Source organism: Puma concolor, chromosome C1 (assembly GCF_028749965.1).
Source record: "Puma concolor isolate L17-30 chromosome C1, mPumCon1.1.hap2, whole genome shotgun sequence".
Lineage (NCBI taxonomy): Eukaryota > Metazoa > Chordata > Mammalia > Carnivora > Felidae > Puma > Puma concolor.
Window position 1 is genome coordinate 191,008,938 of NC_141674.1, and position 24,215 is coordinate 191,033,152.

At 41.4% G+C, this 24,215-nt stretch overlaps 1 pseudogene; it reads right to left on the reverse strand.

Moving 5' to 3' along the window:
• Positions 1-3,049: 3,049 nt before the first annotated feature.
• Positions 3,050-3,628, reverse strand: LOC112866747 (large ribosomal subunit protein uL24 pseudogene; annotated as a pseudogene).
• Between the last annotated feature and the right edge of the window lie 20,587 nt (positions 3,629-24,215).

Sequence of the window (24,215 nt, forward strand, 5' to 3'; positions counted from 1 at the left end):
GGGCTGGAAGCCAGGTTACCAAATCACTGTCTGGAGCAAGTGGGCAGATGTAAAAAGTGGGAGGAATGTTCAGACCACACCGTTTCCTAGTGAAAATGCTAATGCAAACTTGTAACCATAGCAACACAATAGCCCTATTAAAACAAAAAAAACTCGGTGTCAACTGCACTTAATGGTCACGTAAAAAACAATCTTCCTCTTTTTACTTTTTACTGACAAGTAAAATTTTGTATTCAGCTTTGTTTCCTTTCTATCCATCAGATTGACAATACTTGTTAGAAGATAGCAATTTCTTGGTAATCCTTTCTCGCACAGAGGCAAAAGTTTTAGAAATATAATCTGCCTGGTAATTTTGGATTGAATGTCACACATTGTGAATATCACCTTGTTGGGTGCTGGTTATTTTTATATTCCTATAAATATTCTTGATGCTTGCTCTGAGCTCAATTACTTGCATTCCTTTGAGGCTTGCTTTTAAGCCTTGTTAGATGGGACCAGAGCAGCTTCTAGTCAAGGGCTGATTTTTCCCTAACTACTGATTCTTCTACCCAATGGGCTGTGAAATAGGAAACTTTCCACCCAGGTTGGTGGAAGCAGGAACTATTTCCAGTCTTAGGTAAGCAACCAGTATTTTTTTTCCCCACTAATTCTTTCCCTGGCCTCAGGTAGTTTCCTTACATGTTTATACTGATCACTTTCTACCTGAACATTCCAGGGAGACTCTCTCAGATCTCTAAAGCTCTCTCTGTGGAGCTCTCACCTGTGAAACTCTAGCTGCCTTGGCATCCCTGAGTTCTAGCTCCAACTCCACAACTTGGGGAGCCCTCCTCCCTGCACTGCCTCTTGGAAACTCTTTCTAGGCAATAAGCTGGGATGATCACAGAGGTCTCCTTGTTTCCTTCCCTTCCTCAGGGATCACTATCCTGTGCTGCCTGGTGTCCAATATCTGAAAACTGTAGACTTATATATTTTGCCCATTTATTTTTTATTTTTTTCTAAAAGGGAGCATTAGTTAGGTTCTTGTTACTCTACTTTGCCTGCAGTAAAATTCTCCAATTTTATGGCTTCTGAATGTGTTTGATGAATAATATATTTGGAGAACAGAATAAATTACATCTTGAATGATGAATTAAAGCTTCTTAATGGTTTAGGATAGCTTAATAAAATTTACAACATTTTCAAGTGTCAAAACATAATTCTCATGATTTTATATTTGTAATTTCCATATAAATACTTAGTGAGCAAGTATCAAAGTTTGATTTCTCATTAATGAAGTAACCAGAAAGATGATAAAGCCAGTTAGGAAACTGGACACAGAGAAAGTAAGTGATGTATTAGAAGGGAAAGAGAAAGAGAGAGAGAGCAAGAGAAATCAAGACAGAATATAAATGGAAAATTATGCTGGAATAGGATTGATAAATTAGACAAAAAACTGGTTCATGTCCCATAGGTAAATAAAATCATAACCTTTGGGATTATCTTCTCAGATGAATAGAAATAATTTTTATTTCTATTATACAAAAACTCATTTATATAGTATTCATTTTCACAAATTAACATCTAACCTTTACAGACTTAGACATGTCTTTAAAATGTCTCATGTCTTAAAAGGTGATCCTTGGGTGGGCTTAAGTCCATGTTTTAGGGAGGCATTGAATTGACACAGTCATCTTTTGTGACTCATTTCCAAGTTTTGGAAATCTTCATAACATAAATATCACCTGTAAGTCAATGAGATCTGCCATTACCTAGCTGGTCACTCGGGGTCTATGTTTGCTCATTTAAAAAAAAAATAAACTACAGTAGTGTTTTAAAACTGCAGTTACATGTTAGAATCACTTGGGAGAGCTTTTAAAAATTACCAAGACCAGTAATATTCCAATATATGTATATTACATATGTGTGTATATGTATACTACATTTTCTTTATCCATTCATCTATGGATTGACCTAGAGGGTATAATGAATGCTAAGTGAAATAAGTCAATCAGAGAAAAAAAATATCATATGATTTCATTCATATGTAGAATTTAAGAAAAAAAAACCCAAATGAATAAAGAAAAAAAAATAGACTCTTAAATACAGATCGCAAATAGGTGGTCGCCAGAGAGTAGGTAAGCAGGGGGATGGGTGAAATAGATAAAAGGGATTAAGAGTACACTTATCTTGAAGAGCACCAAATAATGTATAGAATTGTTGAATCATTATATTTTATACCTTAAACTAATATAACACTATATGTTAATTATACTTCAATAAGAAGAAACACAAAACACCACCAAAGCCAGGGTCTCTTACTAGACCAATTAAATTAGACTCTGAGGGTGAGGTCAGAGCGTTGTTAATTGTTTAAAAGTCCTCTGGTTATTCTAGCATGCAGCCAGGGTTGAAAACTACTGGTTTAGACTGCGTTTCTCAGACTTCTTTCCATAATAATGCTCTGTAATTCTATGGCTTGAAATATAGGCAACATGCTTTTACACTGAAGAAAGTAGACATAAATATAAACTCTGGTAGCTTTCTTGCACTACCAGCGACGTGGAAATGATTTAGGGCTGCCAGTATTCATTCCATGGTGTGGAAGCAATGGGAAAGGCCAGGGGTGGGATAGCTGAATGACCGGTCTTTGTGTTCCAATTAGATATAGTCAGCTGGAAAGAGATAGGAATGTCTACAGACAATTTCTTTAAAGAAAAGAAAAGAAAAGAAAAATCAAAATTCATTATGTGTCCCTGCTTCTCTACTGTTGAGCTCATCCATATTCCCAGAACAGGTATTCTTTTACACAGTTATTATGGGAGATTGCATTTCTGATCTAAGACTGTGTATCAATAAATTAAGGCTGTGACCAATGCTATCCATAAAAAGAAAATAATGGAACAAGTATAAGCCTTTAACATGATTTCAAATAATGAAATTCTACTTCAAATTCTATTCTTTCATGCTTGTTACCACTGAAAAGTATTTTGGGTAGGTTTTTTTTTTTTTTAATTGAAAAGTATTTTTTTCATTTTAACGGTTTTTATTTAAAGCCGTATATAAGATTACTTTAGTACTGCATCTTCTCAATTGTTTCTTCCCTTCAGTTGCCCTTTTCCTTTCCTGCTTGATGAGATTTGCCTTTACCTTCAAGGATCTTTTTGTGGTCCTTGTCCAGTTTTAGTCTAGTGATAACCACCTTGTTAGGATGATGCCCACATGGACAGGCATGCCATTTGCCTTCGCTCACTGTACTCATTCAAGGTAGATGATGTATTTCTTCCAGTAAACCTGGACTACTTTGCCAATTTGCTGACCTTTGTAGTGGCCTCACACAACCTGTACTTCATCATCCTTTCGGGTGGGCATGGAATGAACCTCGTACTTCTGTCTCAGCTCTTTGGAGAGAGAGGAAGACTTCTTCTTGCGAATGTGGGAAGATGCATTGAAATGCCTTTTGTGGTTCTTGCTCTGGTCAGAAGTCACAAAGGGATTGAACTTCATTTTGGCTGCTGGTGCTTTAGCGATGGCAACAAAAAGGAAGGGCAAAAAACAATTTTTGAAAGCAAGGGCTTTTGATACTCTTCACCCTAAACCTACTATTTATGAGAAATACAAAGTAAATGTAACTAGCCAGCCCAAAATTAAAAGTTGCTTACCTTAATAAGAGGGTTTTTATTTTAAATCATGAATTAATGTTGAATATTTTCCAATGGTTTTGGGCATCTTTCTCAATAATTATATGACTTATTTTCTTCTATCTGTTAACGTAGTGAGTAATATTAATAGATATCTAAATACTAAACTGTTTTTACTTCTGGGATTAAACCCTACTTGGTCATGATGGGTTATTATTTTAATATACTATTTGATTCTATTTCCTCCCTGACACTTTTAATGATAACACTCTTCTTTCCTTTATGGTGAAACATCCTTGTGAGTTGCATAGGAATGGGATTAATTTTCATAGCAATTTGACAAATTAGAAAACTCAGACACAAATGTGGTAAATGACATTAGCCAAGAACAAATGGTAAATTAGTGACAAAATCTGTACTTAAATGTTTGATGCCTAATTTATGGCCTAAGAACTCTTCCCCATTACTCTCCTCTAGTAAATTTATGTTTTCATCAAGCAGATTTCCCAATCATGAAGTATTTCAGATAACCTCACAATATTTCACATTACCTTAGAATACTATCTTGAAAGATTTTCAATTCTAGATAAATCATTCACACTGTTTAAAATCCTAATTCTTAATGCTTTTTCTTCTGCTCCACAGTAACAGTTCTTATAACTACATTTAACAATCATGGGGCTTAGGGAAGAATGTGGGGTAGATGTGGGAGGAGATGAGAACAAGAGAGGAAAGGTGTATGGTTGAGCCACTGGCTGAGTTAGAGAACCCACCTAGATGAGTAGATTTGAGGGTAAGCCTGAATGGATGGGTTTAGAGAGGCTTGGACACATTAGTTTGAATTTCCAGGTATGAAATCTACAAGGCAGTTGAAAATGTAGTTCTGAAAACTCTGAAGAGAGGTTGGGCTGGTTATGTACAATTGGTAGTGATTGGCATAGAGGTGGTACCAGAGTTTTGGAAAAGGATGAAATCAACCAAGGAGAGTATGAGGAGAAAGGAGAAAGGAAAATGGAAGGCCAACATTTCTGTGAATAGAGAAAGAGGAACCAAGAAGAAAAACAGAAAGAAGGGTCACAGGGGCTCCTCGGTGGCTCAGTCAGTTAAGTGTCTGACTCTTGATTTCTGCTCAGGTCATGATCTCGCGGTTCGTGGGATGGAGCCCCACGTCGGGCTCTGCACTGACAGCGTGAAGCCTACTTGGGATTCTCTCTCTCTGTCAGATTCTCCTTCACAGCCCTCAGGAGGAACCAACCATGACAGTACCTTCATTTTAGACTTCTAACCTCCAGAGGGTTAGACAATAAATGTCTGTCATGTAAGCCACCTGGTCTGTGACAACTTTGTTATGGTAACCCTCACAAACTAATACAGTAGGTGTCTACTAATTAGATGGGGTGGTCAGGGAAGACCTCTCTTTGGAGGTAATATTTAAGCTGAGGCCTAACTAAAGGCAAGAGCCAACCCTGTGCATGTGTACCCCTGCGCACGTGCATGCTCTCTCTCTCAAAATAAATAAACTTAAAAAAAAGAAGAAGAAGAAGAGTCAGAGAGTTGGAGAAAAACAGGAGTAGGCAGTATCCTGAAAGCCAAGGAAAGAGAGATTCTCCTCCCTTCTCACCCCAACCTTTTCTTCTCCCAGGCTTTCCCATCTCAGTAAATAGCTCACCATTCACCCAGCTGCTCAAGTAAGCAAACAGATACCTTTCTGATTACCGCCCCCCCCACCAACCTCCTCCCACCAGAAAGTCTTATCAATTCAGCTCCTAATTATATATGAATGTCTGCACTTCTTTTTCTTCCGCAGGCACCCCACGACTCCTAGATGCTAACACCTCTCCCCTAGACAACTGCAACAGATTTCTGAGTGGCCTCCCTGGTTCTGATCTTATTCTCCTTCTACCTAGACCATTCTCCACGTAGCAGACAGAATGCTTTTACAAAACCATGAATAAGATCATGTCATTCCTCTGATTAAAACCCTCCAATGGTTTCTCATTGTACTTTGACTATGATCCAAACTTTATCATGACCTCAGTGGACCCACATTTGAACCCTGTCCAGTTCTCTGACCCCATCTGCACATTCTGCCACTGCAGCTCACTAAATCCAGCCACACCAAAGTCTTTTCTCTGTTCTTTAAACATACCAACTCCATTCTCCCTCTGGGCCATTGCGTTTACTTATCCCTTTGTCTAAAGTGCTCTGCCCCAGACCTATGCAAGGCTGGCTCTTGCCTTTAGTTAGGCCTCAGCTTAAATATTACCTCCAAAGAGAGGTCTTCCCTGACCACCCCATCTAATTAGTAGACACCTACTGTATTAGTTTGTGAGGGTTACCATAACAAAGTTGTCACAGACCAGGTGGCTTACATGACAGACATTTATTGTCTCACCCTCTGGAGGTTAGAAGTCTAAAATGAAGGTACTGTCATGGTTGGTTCCTCCTGGGGGCTGTGAAGGAGAATCTGATCCAGCCTTCTTTCCTTGCCTTTTGTGGGGCTGTCTTTTTCCTGTGTCTCATCGCATCATCTCCCTCTTTGTGAATCTCTGTGTCCAAATGTCCCCTTTACATAAGAACCCCATCATATTGGATTACCACCCTAATGATGTCCAACTTGATTACCTCCATAAGGACGATTTCTAAATAGTCACACTCTGAGGTACTGGGGGTTAGGACTCCAACATCTGAAAGGACACAATTCAACCCGCATTGCCAACACCAGTGGTCATCACATCGCACCGTTTCATTTCCTTCACGATATTTGTCTGTATCTGAAATTACATTACTCATTAAAATTTTTTTTAATGTTTATTTTTGAAGGAGAGATAGACAGAGCGTGAGCAGGGGGAGGGGAAGAGAGAGAGGGAGACAGAATCTGAAGCAAGCTCCAGTCTCTGAGCTGTCAGCACAGCCTGACGCAGGGCTCGAACTCACGAGCTGTGAGATCATTACCTAAGCCGGAGTTGGACACTTAACTGACTGAGCCACCCAGGCACCCCTACATTATTCATTTTTTTGCTCACATTGTGTTATTTGTCTCTGGAAGCTCCACAGAACATGAATCTTGCCTGTCTTTGCAGCAGACTCTGCTGGTGCCCCTGACATATCCCCTGTTGCCATAGATACCAACAGCTTCTCACTGCAAGCTTCCACAACGTTCTGTCTGAGGCTTTTCCTCAAGCATGCTGGTCCTCTTATGAGGCAGGCTGGAGGAGCCGAGAAGTTACTGACAGATGGGAGGTGACAGAATATTTCCTTTCCTCTGCCCCGTGTCAGGGACAGTGATGAAGTTTCCATTCTGCTGTCTCTGAGAGGTCCAAAGCAGGACTGAGCCAAATTATCCTTCCTGCTCATGAATGTACCTATATTGGCTTTTTCTCCTCTGTTTACTTCCTCACTCCCCTACCAGTGTTTCCAGAATCTCTTTCCAAATAAACGACTTACACTGAACTTCTGTCTCTGGGTCTGCTTCCTGGGGAAACACAACCTAAGGCAGACTTTATCACTGTATGCCTGGCACCTAAACTCTACATAATACAACATTTATGGTTAATGCTCAATAAGTCATGATGAATTAATCAATAGAGGGTGGTGGTAATAGACAGCATAAAATGCTATTGAAAGAAGTCCTGGAGAAGAGAACTTAAAAAAAAAATGTCCATTTGGTAATTGTGATCCTGGAGCCATGCTAGAAGAGCTTATTAGAACAGTAGTAGGGAGCAAGTCTGATTTTGGTGGGTAATATGAGGTGAGAAAGATAGGGGCAGCTGACAGGAAAGAGTCAACTTCATACAACAGCGGGGTGGGAGACTGTTTTTTATTTTTTTGGATGACAATAATTTGAGCATATTTGAGGCTGATCCAATGGAAAAGGAGAGAATGATGACAGAAGTGAGAAGGGGGACACTGAAGGGTCAGAATTGTAGGTGATAAATTAGAGGCTGAGTTAGTGAGTACAGGTGGAGGAGTGGGAATGTGCACACAGAGGCCTCTGGTCTTCCAAGAAAAGTAGGTAAGAACTGGTAAACAGAGATATCAACGTCCATACAAATATACAGTAATATATTCTTTTTTTCTCCCCGATTTCAAAAGTGACAGGTGTTCATCACAGAACATTTAGAACAATAACATATATTAAGTACTTACAATATTTTCAGGCGATGGTCTATGGGCTTTACAAGTGTTAACTCATTTACTCCGCAATCTATCATATGAAGCAGGTACTGTTTCTATCTCTACATTATAGAGGAGAGAGATTGAATCAATTGCCCAAGGTCACAAGACTGGTAACTAGCAGACCAGGATGTGAACCTACCTTGTCTAGTTCCACAGTCATCCTGTACCAAATGCAAAGAAAAGCCCAGAAGGAAAACTTATCCATCAGAGAAAATAAATAAAAAATGTATGAAACTTAGATATAGAAATCCCCAGGAGTTTATTGTCATTTGCTTCTCTTTTCTCAGGGAAGTGGGTGGGGACTCTGAAGCAGGGAGGTGGAAGTAAGTAGAACTCAATAATAGTAACAGTTTGAAGATGTTTCTTCTGGAAAAGGAGAAAGGAACTGATGAGGAATTTTGAACAGCACTAAAAAGTCAGCTTGAGATTATAAATACTAAATTGGGGGAAGGTAAATCAGCATGGTTCAGAGATTTTTCTCAGGGGCATTGGACTGGTGGTTGGGGTAGATTTTTCCATGGGAGGTCCACAGAAGGCCAAGAGAAATTGACGGTCTTGAAGAGAGTGTGGTTAAAAGACTTGGATCTTTTGGCTCCTTGAAGGCAGACCTTGGGGCAGATATTCGGAAGCAAGGAGTTTACGGGGAGACAATTGTAGGAAAGATGCTGATAGGGGAGGGCAGGGAGCGTGACAGGGGAGGGAAAGACACCAATAAAGGGTGTGCTCTGCAATCAACAGGAGCTTCATCCTGCTGGGGGACTCTGGGAGCCAGTGTGGAAATACATCTCAGAGTTCTCTCCCCTGAGGGGATTCCCACTAGCCATTGGTTAGGACTGCTCCAGGGGTAATCATGCTCTCTCAGCATGAGCTGAGAGCTTCCACATGTGGAGATACAGAAGACTCCGATGGCCAGAGAAAGGCTTCAGTCAAAGAGATGTTGGCTGTTGGAAGTCTGGGAAAATAAGGCCTGAGGGGATAATGACCAGACATCAAGAGTGTCTGCTACAGATGGACCATGGATTTGCAGTTGGTCAGGGAGGTAGCAAACCTACAAGGAGCCTAGAAGAACAGTTCTGGGATGAACATCTTTTTGGAAATTATTTTAAATAGGTAATATTGGCACACAGGACAAAAGTATGAAAATAATATGCAGTGAAAAGTAAATCTTTTCGCCATCCATTTCTGTCTCCTACCATTGCTGGTGTTCTGTATATCCTTTTAGAGATAGTAGGGTACTATGTGTGTGTATGCATTACAGGTATATATATTATACACATATATTTATATTATAGCTATACTATACATAAGCTGGGTACAGTTAATATATGTATCATTTATTTTTATGTAAACTACCCCACACAAGTGGTAGCATATAATACACTTTGCCTCTTTCACAAGTATATCTTGGGCAATTTTTCATATTATATATATATATATATATATATATATATATATATATTTAATATTTATTTATTTATTTATTTATTTATTTATTTATTGAGAGAAAGAGGGTGAGGGGCAAATAGAGAGGGAGACAGAGAATCCCAAGCAGGCTCTATGCCATTAGCATGGAGCCCAATGCAGGAATCAAATTCATGAACCATGAGATCATGACCTGAGTCATAATCAAGCATTGGATGTTTAACCAACTGGGACTCTTTTCATATTGTTGGGTATAGATTTGCCTCAATTTTTTAAATAACTGCATGGCATTCAATTTAATGGATGCATCACACTTAATGAGTCTTTTTCTGAAATAATTATTCTTATACATGTGTGTTATTTAGCACACTCTAGCAATCTATAGGATAAATATCTAGGAACAGCACTGCTTGGTCAAAGGGCATGTGCATCTAAAATATTGACAGATAGGGCTGAATTTCCTAGAACCAATGTACACACCCATGGGATTGACTGTCATAATCAGGCCACAGAGCAGAAGCACAGGAATAGGCAGGAGAAAAGGGAGGGGCAGTTGGATAATGAAATGTCAGATATCAAGATTCTGGTGTAGTAGTTCCCTCTCCTGCCAAGGTCCAGGGTGTAGCCATACCAGGAAGTTGTTGGCGTGGAGTGCTGTGCAGGTGAGGGTCAATGAAGCAGAAGTCAACGAAATATGAGGTGTTGGAATAACTCACCCAGATGACAAGCCAGTCAGTCTATCCTGGTGTTTGTCATGATATGAAATTGTGAAATACAGTTACAGAAACCTTCACCTTCCCTTTAAATCTAGCAAGGAAAAGATGCCAGATGCCTACCAGTCCTTTCTACTCTGTGGAGCAGAAAACTCTTCCCACTTGAGCTAAGGGAGAAGTATATCAATCAACATGGCTGCCCCAGGGGACAGGCAGTGATATCTCTATTTTTTATAACGGCATCTGAGGCACTGGGACTGGCAGGGTTGTTTTCCTGAATCCTCCAACTTCACATGAATATCTGTTAGGCCTATGGATAACTCATTTTCCAACATCACCGGTCTTCCAAGTGTTGCTGAAATTGCCAGACCAACCATGGCCTGGCACCCCTTTCTTGGTAATATAACCAATAGCAACAATAACAACAATAGAGATTAATGTGCTGAATCAGTTAGGATTTGTAGTTTAAACACTGGTTTAAACCAAAGACGAGTCCTCTTTTCTCTCAGATAACAGAATCCAGGGATAATCATTCCACAAAAGGAGTGGCAATTCTACAATGCCAGTGTTGTGTCAGACTTCTTTCCTCTCTGCCTCTTCAGTGCTGACTTCTATCTCATAGTTTCTAGATGCCTGCTGGAATTCTAGCCATCGTGCCCATGTCCCATGCTGGAAGAAGGAAGAAAGGGTCAAAGGTAAAAGGGAGCATGCCAGATGAATCAGCATTCTCCACCCTTATCTTTTAATGAACTTTCCCACAAGCCCCACTTAGTGATGGAACTTAAATCTCATTGTACAGAGTAGTCACATGGTCGCCCTTATCTCAGTTGTGGTCATCACAATCCATTGGCATTTAAGTACATTTCCAGGGTTGTGTAACCATCACCATCATCCGTTTCCAGAATATCATCTGAAATAGAAACTATAAACCCACTAAACAATCACCTCTCCATTCCCATCTCCCCTCAGCCACCATTAACTCCTATTTTACTTTCTGTCTGTATGGATTTGCATATTTTAGGTGCTTCATATAAGTGATCATACAATATTTGTCCTTTTGTGACATGCTCACTTAACTTAGCATAATGTTTTCAAGATTCATCCATATTGTAGCATGTGTCAGTATTTCATTCCTTTTTATGGCGGAATGATATTCTGTAGAATGGGTATACCACACTTTATCTATTTGTCTATTGATTGTGGGTTGTGTCTTAGTCTGGTAGGGTTGCTATAACAAAACACCAATTTTAGTGACTGGAAATGCCAGGATAGTCTAGTTCTGCTAGAAGCCTTCTTCTGGGCTGTAGAAGGAAACTTCTTGCTCTGCCCTCATATTATGGGAGGGGTGAGGGATCTCTGTGGGGCCTCTTTTTAGAGGGACACTAATCCTATTCATGAGGACTCCACCCTCATGACCTAATCACTTCCCAAAGGTCCCATCTCTTAATACTATCACATTGGGCATTGGGATTTCAACATGTGGTTAGGGAGACACAGGCATTGAGACCATTGAGGCTGCTTCTAGCATGTGGCTGTTTTAAATAATGCTGTTATGAACATTGGTATATGGATATCTGTTTGAGTTCCTGCTTTCAATTCTTCTAGGTAGGCACCTAGGACTTGCTGGATCACGTGGTAATTCTATGTTTAACTTAAAAAAATTTTTTTAACGTTTACTTATTTTTGAGACAGAGAGAGACAGAGCATGAACAGGGGAGGGCAGAGAGAGAGGGAGACATAGAATCTGAAATGGGCTCCAGGCTCTGAGCTGTCAGCACAGAGCCCAATGCAGGGCTCGAACTCACGGACCATGAGATCATGACCTGAGCTGAAGTCGGACGCTTAACCGACTGAGCCACCCAGGCGCCCCTATGTTTAACTTTTAAAATGAGGAGCCCACAAATGCATTTTGCATTTTGTATTTTATTTAGTTTTTATAAACTTGCAGTTGTTGAAACCACACATTGAAATTCTGATAGAGAGGAGCCTCATACTCTGGATCCAGCCAGTTAATGCTGCCCACTGAGCAGGGTACTTCTGAGTAACTTACACTAAAGTGAGCTGGATGGAATAATCTCCATTTTGGAAATGGGAAACAAATAAGAAAGGCTAAGCCACTCTTCTCTTGGTAATGAGAGCTCCACTAACTTTCCCTAGCTCTGCTCCTAGGAAGCTTCACCAAGTGCTTGTGGGCAGCCTTAATGGGTTTATACTAGATTCCCTTAATCCAGGATGAACTTGTGAACACCACACAGTGGAATTCCAGGCGGGAACTATTTCTACCCCGATGCTTGACCTCAAGCCAACCTGTCACAAATTTATCAAGGAGAGGGAAGATGAACTTAGTTCATTGCATGATCCAGTAATAGTTCTAAACATGCACTAGTATAGTGGGTAAGGATATGGCCTCAAGGCTAGATGGCTTATGTTCAGATCCCAGTTCTACAATCCATTGGTTGTGTGATCTTCACTATAGTTATTTAACTTCTCTGTGCCTCAGCTTCCTCATATGCAAACTGAGGATTAATAATAGTGCTTTGCTTTTGCATATGATTGTTGTGAGGGTCACCTGAGTTAACACAGTTAAGAAGTATTTTAGAAAGATGCCTGAACTCTGGACAGGCTCTGTGAGTGGCAGAAACTTTAGCAGTATTGACATGATTATACCCAGGAAGTATAAATTCTATAAACCATAATAGTTATTAGCAAACTAACTATAGATCACCACTGTATCACTGGTCATGAAGAAAAAAAAAAAGAACAAAATTAGGAGGACACACATGAACAAAGCATAGAGAGTCACAGCTAGATGGGTTGAAAAAGTCACTCTTCACTGTGTTTGGTCTGATGTTACAAGCCTGGAAAATGCTAACAACCACTTGGTCTCTTAAATTTGTTTCTCACTTCCAAATTGGAGATAATTGCATCATTGCGAAGATTTACTGAGGCAAAGATAGGGCTTTATAAGTTATTATCAGTAAACAAATATAAACACTTAAATTAACAACGTGAAGTAGCCCTTCAGCTACAACTCCCATTGTCCAAATGCTTTTGTGACCAGGGAGGTTGTGGAAAATATGGAGTAGGTTCAGAGGCCAAGGTCAGACATGAGTAAAAGGTGGAGCTTCTATGTGGTGCACTGGACCCGATTAGTATCTGCCCACTGAGGATGTGGAGAGGATGAACTGCATCAGAGTCTGAGGAATTTGGGCTCATTTTTATACACAGGTGATTTGAAAATACCAGAAGGAGTTCTTGAAGAAAATGGTGAAATCTGAGTCCGCCCGCCCCCCCCCCCCCATGAATATCCAATGTACTGGAGAAAGAAGCTGCACACCCAGTGTGTGGTTGTAGCAAAGATGGGGGATGGATCGGAGGCTCTCTAGCCTTGAGGCAGCTTGGTTATCAGGTCTGAAAGATTCTGTGATGTAATCTGCAACGAGGTGTTTATTTAGCAGTCACCTTGCGCCATCTATGGGTCGGGATGTTTCCTTGCAACTTTGACTGTAAGCCCTTGTGGCACCTTCAGATACAATGTGATTTCATTTTTGTGAAAGCCTTGTTTCATTTTTTGGTTTCCTTGTTTTTGTTTTGGATAGATTTAACACTTTCTGTGACTATCAGGAATCCTCTCTCTGGAACAAGGGAGAAATTTTGCCTTGAGATGTAGACATGCATGAAGAAGGACCTGGACGTCTGGATTTCATTTGGTAACATGTTTCGAATAGCCAGGAAATCCTCTCCTCTACGTTAAATGACCAGGACGTCATTAAAACAAAACAAAAAACAAAAAACCTGTGAGGCTTGCATTTTCCCACAGTTTTCTGGGAAAGGGGATGGGCCAGACATTGGAGTTATTTCTACTTTCTATTGTCCCAGCGTTTTTTTCTTAGCGCCAGTTGGTATAGGGAAGGCCACTGATGGAACAAAGGAAAGTTCAAGCGTTGTGAAAGGAAGGAAGGCAAGGGAAATCAGGGAGGACTCTTTGGAGACGAAGTAGGTTCTGGACTTAAGAGGAAATGAGAGCCACAGGAAAGGAGGAGACCACCTGTCCCCTGTGTCTGCAGTTCAAGACAGCCTCACGTAGAAAGAAAGACTAGTTTCTCATGAAGTTGCCTCATATCAAGCTTTTTTCCCCCTTAAGTCTCCATTTCTATGGCACCTGCCTGTTTTTGTGCTGAGTTCCCTTGTCCTCTCCCTAGTCCAACCATGCCGGTGCTCTCTCTTAGTTTCTGGAAAACGTCATGCTCTCCATCACTAGGGGCTTTTGCATCTGCTGCTGCCTCTACTTGAAACCCTCTGTATCCTGGTAAGTCCTCTTCATCCTATAGACTTTAGCTTCACAGTCACTTCCTGAAGGAGGCCTTGCCTGATCCCCTTGGACATGCATGCCACATACTGACTGCATTCTGACCTCTCCTTTGGAACTAACATCACTCTTGTAGGGCTACAGGTCCAACGGTTGTCTTCTGTATTGCAATCAGGAGATCCTGTCTATATCCCCATTGGCCAATAAGAGGACACATGGAGGGATCAGGAGGGAGAAATAGCAAAATTGTACATGTTCCATTATTAAGTTTTCTTTGGAGGTCTAATTTATTTTATTATTTTGAAAAGTTTTTGGTTTTTTTATTTTATTTTTTAATTTTTATTATTTTTAGAGAAATGGAGTACATACAAGCAGGGGAGAGGGACAAAGGGAAAGAGAGAATCTCAAGCAGGCTCCATGCTTGGCATGGAGCCTGATGCGGGGCTCAATGCTATGACCCTGGGATTGTGACCTAAGCTGAAATCAAGAGTTGGGTGTTCAACTGACTGAACCAGGAGGTTTATTTTAGAAAACAAGCAAAAGGTAATAAAGTACCCAATCACCAATTCATGGTAGGGTTGGGGGTGAGCATGTTGTACGTACCATTTTCTCAGCACAGCAATGGGGCAGGCCCCTGTTTTCTGACTCCCCTCTGGTCCTGTGGGGAGAAGGGGAAACACTCTAGGGTAGAAGTTGTTTTTATTCCTGTCCTTGAGGATAGATGTAGCATAATGATCATGCAGAGAGGCCTCTAATTGGAGCATGACAAGACCACCAGATTCAGGAAGGGAGAGAACTTTTCTCCATCAATGAATTGAGAAAAGCCATTTCCCAGAGTTCAGAGAAGATTTGGAAAAATGTCCATAATGCAATCCTTTGAAATATGTACTAAAAATATGTAATAAACTGTAAATCAATTACAAAGAGGACTGTGCTGGGGCTTGAATGTATTGAGCCCAACTGTAGAGCCAAGCATTTTGAACTGGAGAGAAATAAGAAGAGAAGGAGCCAAGTGATCCAGCTCTATGCTTCTTTTTTGTTTTGTTATGAATACAAATATGTTATGAATGCAAATGAATAAAATCTTGTTATATTCAAAATTATATATATATGTGTGTGTATCTATATCTATATCTATCTATGTATGTGTGTGTATATATATATATATATATATACACACACATACATACATACATGCATACATACATACATGCCTTTGAAGGTGAGACAGAGAAATGGTGTCCTATGAGGTGATTTTGGCTGCAGTACTTATGGTGAATTGGAGAGGTCAGTCCAGGTTAAAAGGGGTGACTGGTAGGATTAGAACCAAATACATGAAGCAGTGTCTAGACGACCTGGGGCTTAGAGACTGTGGGGTATTCAGGGTCCCCAGTGGGGTTGCCCAGATGTCAGGGGCACCTGGCTCAGCAGTTAGTGTCAAGATGGTCCTTGAAAACTGTTCCCAGTTTTGCAAGCAACTGTTGCCTCACCTGTCCTGAAGCCATGTGACTATCCTGTCAGCATAATTTGAGGCTCATGAGGGAATGGCTTTGCATTGCCAGTGGGAAATACCTGGTTTTGCAAAAGTGGAACAAAAATAGGAGTTGGAGTTTACATGCAGTCCTGGTCATTTGACTTCTGGTTGGCCGAAGAGATATAGAATACCGAGGGGGAGGGCAGGAAACTACATCTTGATGGTTGTACCTTGGCAATAGTGTGTTTCCTGAGTAATGAGGTCAAGGCATAAGGAGGCTCACTGATACCCCTTTAAGTTTTAGAAAATCCACATAGGCTCAGAAGGAGTTGCTTATGCTATACCCACAGAGTTGACTAAGATCTTTTGAATGCAGTCTGACCAACCCCATTATCCTGATTTTGACAAGGGAAAACCCCAAGTGTTGGATTTAGGAATATGTATTGAGTTTCTACTGTCCATACAACATTTCATGGCTCCTTTCATTGTTCTAAAGCCCTCCTTTGCTAATAAATCAAGATCTGATCCTTCAAAATTTCTTCTGAAGAACCCATCCTTTGGGGGAATCCCTGAGGAAGTAGTAAAAGAATGCTGACCTGTCAGGAGAGTCTGGGTTCCACTCTCAGCCTCACCATGAGCTGTCTCCATGAGCAAGCCACTTCACCCTTCTGGAGCCCAATTTCCTCACCATATGATGAAGGAGCTAATGTTCCTTTCATGTCTAACATTCTGTAATTCTGTGTTCTAGTAACTGGATGGAGTGATGCAGCTTGGTTCTAGAAAACAAATAGAGGCATCCTTCCTGTAACACACTGACTCTATCCTCCCAAAATTCATATGTTGAAGCATTAAACCACAGTGTGATTTTATTGGAGACACAGCCTTTAGGGAGTTATTTAAGGTTAAATGAGGTCAAAAGTGTTGGGTCCTAATCCAATAGGACTACTGTCCTTATAAGAAGAGAAAGACACCAGAGGAAAGGCCATGTGAAGACATGGTGAGAAGGTGGCTATCTGCAACCCAAGAAGATAGCTCTTCCCAGATACCAACCCTGCAGGGCCCTTGATCTTCCAGTCTCTGGGACTGTGAGAAAATAATTTTCTGTTGTAAGCTTCCCAGCCTATGGCATTCTGTTATGGTGGCTCAAGCAGACTAAACTATTTCCTTACCCCTCAAGAGCTAGATTATGATTTATTGGTCTGTGGCTTCTGGGTGAGGCTGCATTTAACTTTTTCCATTGACAAAGGAAGAGCAAAATAAACTTGATGCTGGAAAAGAAGGCATTCCTCTGCTGGAACACTTATAGGCCATGTCTATTAAGGCCCTAGTGATCAAGTCTTTCTCATGGTAGAGTCATGGATGTCTCTGGGGTATTTTCTCTGACACCGACCAGTTCTCTGACACACCACCTGGATATCCAGCAGTTCAACTCAATTATGACATTATCTACCTGGAGTTAGCATCATATCCCCCAACTTAAAGGACTGGCCTCACATCAGATGCCAGTGGCAAGTCCCAGGCCCCCTGTACTTCTGATCAACTAGCTATAGATCTGGGGTTCTTAGGACCCCCTCCTGAGGTATGGAAGTTTGCAAGAATGGCTCACAGAACTTAGGAAAACTTTACTTAGGTTTACTGGTTTATTATTATAAAGGCTACAACTAAGGAACAGCAAAATGGAAGTGATACAGGGCAGGTATTGAGGGGGTGTGGCACAGATTCCATGCCCTCTTCAGGCACTCAATTTTCTCAGCATTTGAGTGTATTTATCAACACTGAAGCTCTCCCAACCTCATTGTTCAAAAGTTTTTATAACCCAATTTCCAGTCCCTCCCTCTTCTTCCCCAAGGTCAGTGGGTGGGGCTGAATGTTTCAGTCCACTGATCCTTTGTTCTTTGTGATGATGAGCTCCAAGCTGAGGCTATCTAAGGGTCTTACCTTAAGTCACCTTAGTAGAATAAACTCAGGTGTGACTGAAAAGGGCTCATTATGACACCTCTATCAGGAAATTCCAAGGTTTTTAGAAGCTCCATGCCAGGAACCAGGGATAAAGACCAAATACATTTCTTATTATACTACAAATCCAGCATGAAACGCATATAATCTTGGGTGGTCCCTTTGTAGTTGTTGTTGAGCCTGTGGAGCTACTTTCTGAGCTAAAATTGAGCATGGAAATCTGAAAAAGATGTAACTTGACTCAAGGTTTTGTCTGCAACCTCTGCCAAAATATCTTGGTTGTACAGCTGTGGATAGAGTGGGCAGCTGTGGGGGCAAGTGGACTGCAGGATTTCCAGAAAGGAAGGTCTATACTGTGATCCCAAAGACCTAGATCACAAGACAAAGAACACGGAGGTGTGGAGAGTTGGGCTGGTAGGTCTTCTCTTCCTTGGGTGTTCCCTATTTGGGGCTTGGCAGCAGGTGGACAGTGAGTCATCTCTCAGGACCACCTGTTTCAAGGACCCACAGAGGAGAAACAGGAGCAGGCAAGCAGCAAAAAAACAAAACAAAACAAAACAAAAAAACAAAACAAACAAAAACAAAACAGGGCACCAAATATAGAGAAGGGGAGTCCCTGTGAAGAGTCTGAGGGATCTGAAGACCCAGAGTAACAGCTATGTCTGTGTCCATGGTGGACTTGATCTGGACCCTGAGATGTCTGTGGGTCAGCAGCAGATCTTGTTCAGGCTTTCTTCGTGTGACAAGATGTTGACATTACTCAGTGGGATGGAGAATGCAGGGCCAAGGGACAGCTGTAGGTTCCTGTGACCACACTGTGCCTGGTCCTGCTGTGAGTATTATGCATGTGTGCTTGGATAGCCCCAGATCTGCCCAGCCAGACATACTCCCAGGGCCTGTGGTGAAATCTTATTTATTCTCATTCTTGGTATTGGAAGTATGTTTAATTTGGAAAACGACCACACTGAAATCTGACTTCACATTGTCCTCTCAAAGCAGCAGGTGAAGCAAAATGATTTCCTTCTCTTTTGTCCGTCATTGACATATCTACACTAGAGTTCAAAATGTCATTCCAAAGGCATTTGTTGAGAATCTTGGAGGTAAAGGATCTTTTTGAACCCTCATAGAAATAAATATTTTTATTTTTTATTTATTTATTTTTTTTTATTATATGAAATTTATTGTCAAATTGGTTTCCATACAACACCCAGTGCTCATCCCAAAAGGTGCAGAAATAAATATTTTTAAAGAGTAGATACATATTGGGGCACCTGTGTGGCTCAGTCGGTTTAGTGTCCGACTCTGCTCAGGTCATGATCTCGTGGTTCTTGAGTTTGAGCCCTGCGTTGGGCTCTATGCTGATAGCTTAGAGCCTGGAGCCTGCTTCAGGTTCTGTCTCCCTCTCTCTCTCCCTCCCCCATTCATGCCCTCTCTCTCTCTCAGCAATAAATAAACATTAAAAAAAAAAAAGAGTAGGTACATCTTAACGTTTTCTGTTCTTGAAAGTTCATAATCTATGGGCCAGATGGAGATTTTTCTATATCCAGAATACATGATTTTTCAGAACATCTGAAATTTTTTTTTTTGTGGTTTCTTTTTTTTTTTGTTTGTTTTGTTTTTTATTTTTTATTTTTTTTTATATATGAAATTTATTGTCAAATTGGTTTCCATACAACACCCAGTGCTCATCCCAAAAGGTGCCCTCCTCAATACCCATCACCCACCCTCTCCTCCCTCCCACCCTGGAACATCTGAAATTTTATTATATGAGTACATACAAGAGTGCATAAATATATTTTATCCATGCAAGAGAATAAGCTCTTTTCATGCACTTTATAAGCATTTTTTTAAAAAACAAGATTATTTTGCTAATGAAACATATTATAGGAAGTATTAAAAGAATGTAACACTTGGAATTAATTGGAGTACTGTATGATCATCTAACATGATATTTCTATAAATGTAGAGACGTTGAAACCTGCAATCTAACTAATTTCTGAATCCTTGACATATCTCACTTCATCTAAATAATTTATTTTATTTTTTAATGTTCATTTATTTTTGAGGGAAGGAGAGAGAGAGAGAGGGAGTGGGAACGGGGGAGGGGCAGAGAGAGAGGGAGACACAGAATCTGAAGCAGGTTCCAGGTTCTGAGCTGCCAGCACAGAGCCCGATGCGAGGCTTGAAGCCACGAACCGTGAGATCATGACCCGAGCTGGATGCTTAACTGACTGAGCCACCCAGGTTCCCCATCTAAATGTTTTCTTTAAGAGAGTTTTGTTTTTCTTTTTCCCTTTTTAGAACCCTACATTATTGGTACTCTATACAGGATACATCCTTGCTAAAATTTTGTTGGATATGTTTCTTTAAAAGAAAGTAGGCTGAACCATTTATTTGAATATCCCTGGAATTACCCTAACAGAATTGGGAGGCTTATTTAAAACAGACCCAAGACGACCGAAGGGAGCACAGATTTTTAATTTGTGGTTTTAAGTATTCACAGTTCCTGGGTGCCTATTGCTTCCTCTCTCTCGACAGTTCCGCATTCAGTACAGTGCAGTTCATTGCTTTGATCTGTTTTCTTTCACACTCCACTAAACACGCAGCTATGTGAGCTGAGGTATTAAAAGCCCCCCGCAGGTGGCCAGCTCTCTGGTGGTGGGTCTGAAGAGAAGGAGATATTATTACTGGCCTAAGACTCCCTAGAGGTGGGAACAGCCCCGCTCCAGCTTTCTGAACCTTTTTATTTTCCCCTTCGGTGCTCAGAATCTGTCGGAGATTCTGTCTCAGCTGTAGGCAGCACAGACTCCAGCCGATTTTACCCCATTTATTAAAACGACATTGGGTGGCTGGGAGGGTTCCTGGCGGAGTTGGAGAACTAGCCAGGCATGGAGCTGTAGTAGCAGAGCGCAATACCTGCCATCACGCCACACAGTGCGCTGGGCGGGGAGGCGTGGGGGGGGGGGGGGGGGGAGGGAGGGAATGCCATCGCCCCTGCCCCTGCCAGGTGCTGAACTCTGTCGCAGACGCGATAGCACTTCTGCTCCAGGTGCATGCGACCACTGCTGCCATGGAAACACCATCTTGCTGCCGCTGGGCCACCTCCAGAGAGGGTCTCGGCGTGGCTGCTTCTCTGTATCACTAGCACCTGATTCACACTCTGGAGTGGGTGCTTCTGATTGGTGGATGCTGATCCTGCGCCTCTAACTACCTGCAAGGGATGCTGGAAGAGATGCCTGGAAAGGCAGTATCTGGCGTGTCCGTTTTTATAGTAGCAAGCGGGCTCTGCCTCCCCTGAAAAACTCGTAAGAAAGTCCTCAAATACAGAGGGGACATTCAAATGGTAGGCAGCCAGAAGAAGTGACAACTGTCCGTGATATGAACTAAATTAAAATACACTACCCAGCCCCCCCGCCCCACCCCCCGCCCCAGGGAAGATAAAAACCTTGCTATACACAGATTCTTAAAAAACAATCCAAGACAAAACCTGCCCAAAGTGACCATGATAGCAAGGAGAGAGTGGTTTGTCCTTACCTTTGAAAATCTTCACTACAGTGAAAATTATTTCAAATGTAATTGTTTAAAGTTCACTGGGAACTTTCAGTTTCATCTAAATATTTTCTTTAAGGGAGTTTTGTTTTTCTTTTTCTCTTTTTAGAACTGTACATTTTTGGTATGCTATGATATTGGATTGGAGTGGGTTACAAATATTTTCCATTCATGGAGACCTCTAATTTGTACGTAGGAGTTATGTTTCTAGAAACTTCCAAACCAGAGAGCTTCAGTCCTTAAAATAATTGGGTTTTCTGTAACTCAATTTAGCCAACATCTCCTCGGATTTTGTAAGAAATCAGAATTAGAGCCAAATGGGCCATTTCTACTTAGAAAACAAAACAAAACAAAAGCTGTCATATCTCATTTGATTTGTACTGTGTCACTTTGGCACTGAAGGTTTCCAGTTCATTTACAGTCACTCTTACATAGAGGTACAGTCTCAGAGTACAGGGCATGTGGCATAATGGTGAGAAAAGGAGAGAGTAATGTGGTGGGAAGAGTGAGAAGCCAGGCAATGGAGTTTCCTGAATCGTGTTGGACAAGCCATTTTATTTTCCAGAGAGCACCCTCTCCGCCCAGACCCTGATGACCTTGGTCCAGTTATTTCAGACAGTTCAAAATAGTCAACATTGCTACAACAAATGAATCGGGAATTGTTCTAATATGATTTCCACCTTCCCATTGGCAATAGCAAGTCTTGATCAAGGGCAAATAGAGAGTAGGTCAATGAGGTAGAAGAAAATTATGCATGTACTTAACTTACATCATTGTTTAATTAGCCAATTAGTTAATTCACTCTGTAACCATTTACTAAGACCTTATTACATACTAAGTGCTGTACTAACTGATTTACATTTATTACTTCATTTAATAGTCCCTGTGACAACCCTGTTTTATAAAGTAGATCTAATTCCTTCCCCTATTTGAGAGATAAGAAAATTGAGGCTCAAAGAGCTTAAAAGGGTTTTGAATTTGGTCAGAATTTTATAGAATAAGGCAAAACAGCACATCTTCCAGTCATGCATTCTTTTGAACTTTTGAACTTTTTAGGTCATCATCACTGCATTCCTAGAATGAGATCTTCTTTCATGGTGAGTGTATCTCTGTCTCATACACTGCACAAACTGGGAGGCGAGGGAAAGTTCTCATGGGCAGATTGAGAAAAGTGGTCTCATTCATGTAAGGAATTTGTGTCCCATGTTAGGCACAGCTAAACACTGCCCCGGGAAAGCATGACATCGCCACACAAATTGGAAGCAGGGTAGGGGCACCTTGGTGGCTCAGTGGGCTAAGCATCAACTCTGGACTCAGGTCATGATCCCAGGGCCGGGGGGTTGAGCCCTGCATTGGGCTCCGTGCTGAGCATGGAGCCTGCTTAAGAGTCTCTCTCTCTCTAAGAAAAAAATAAATGAGTAAATAAATAAAATTGGAGGCAGGGGAAGATATTGCTTGGAAGGACCCCTTGGTGGTGGGAGCATTAGTGGCGGGGGAGAGGGTTGTACAAACAAAGCACACAACTGCCTCCACTCCCACTTCCTTCAGTGCTGTAACTAGAGGCAGGCCTTTGGTCAGAACATCGACAGGTTAAAGCCTGTGTGTGGGCCTGCATATGTGGCTCAAACCCTAGAGTCAATTGTTGGTGGTCTATAGTCTTTTTCTATTGCTGCCATAACAAATTAACACATATTTAGCAACTTAATACTCATCTATTATTTTACAATCCTATGGGTCAGGGGTCCAGGCACACATGGCTCAGCTGGTTGTGTTCTAGATTTCACGAGGCAAAAATCAAGGTGTGGGAAGGCTGGTATTTCTTTCTGGAGACTCTGGGGATGAATCTGCTTATAAGCTCATTTAGGTTGTTGACAAAATTCATTCCATGTGACTATAGGAATGAAGTTCTATTTGCTTGCTGGCTGTTGGCCAGGTATCATTCTTCGCCTCTAGAGGCTACCCACATTCCTTGGCTCATGGCCTCCTTTCATCCGTTTTCAAAGCTGATCGCATCAGGTTGAGTCCTTCTCATGCTTTTAATCTCTCTGATTTTCACCTTCTGCCTCATTTTCTTCTGCTTTCAGATGGAGAAAGTTCTCTGCCTTTACGGGCTTATGTGGCTAGATAATACAGGCTAATCTCCCTATTTAAGGTCTGTACTTTAATTCTATCTGCAAAGTCCCTTCTGCCATGTAACACAACAAATTCAGAGGATCCAAGGACTGGAGTGTGAATATCTCTGCAGGCCATCATTCTGCCTTACCATAAGGATTGCTGGTAGTCCTAAAACACTGAGCTCATCCTGTATCTGATATGAGTGAGCTTCACCCCAAATCAGCATCTTAGCACCATTCTGGGGGGCCCAGTGTTGCATGAACCCATGAAAGAAATACTCCACCAGCAGGAGCAATCCATTTGTCAGGCTACCCTCTTGGAATGAGTCCTGGCCATGGGGCCAAGAGCTCTTTGTGTCACGTGGTCCACTTCCCACATGGGCAGGGGGATTGGGGTAGAGAGTTAGTATGTTGGTGAACATTTCCAAAGGGGATGCAACAGAAATGAGGACCAACAAAGTTCCCTGTTTGGGCTCCTGCCTGGATGGTACTTGATTCTGGTTGTTCCCAGACATTGGAAGGGAACTCAAAGGAGGCATTCCAAAATATAGGGATCCCTTGAGATGGGTCAGGTTCGAAGGGCAAGGCAGCACTGCTTCCAGCAACTAACCTGACCAAAGCTTAGCTTTCTTAGCCTTTATGTAATATCTCAGTAGAGTGTAGTTCAATTCCCTGTTAGGGTTTTCCCTGATTAGGCAGTGGCATGTGACAGCACAGAGGTTTCATTTCAGCCAGCCTTGGTTCAAAGTCCAGATATACTCCATATTGGCTGGATGACCTTGGACAAGATACTTAATCCCATGAGTCATAGTCTTTTCACCTGTATAGTAACATGAAGGCAATTATAGTGAACATTAGCACACAAAGGAATGACAGATATCA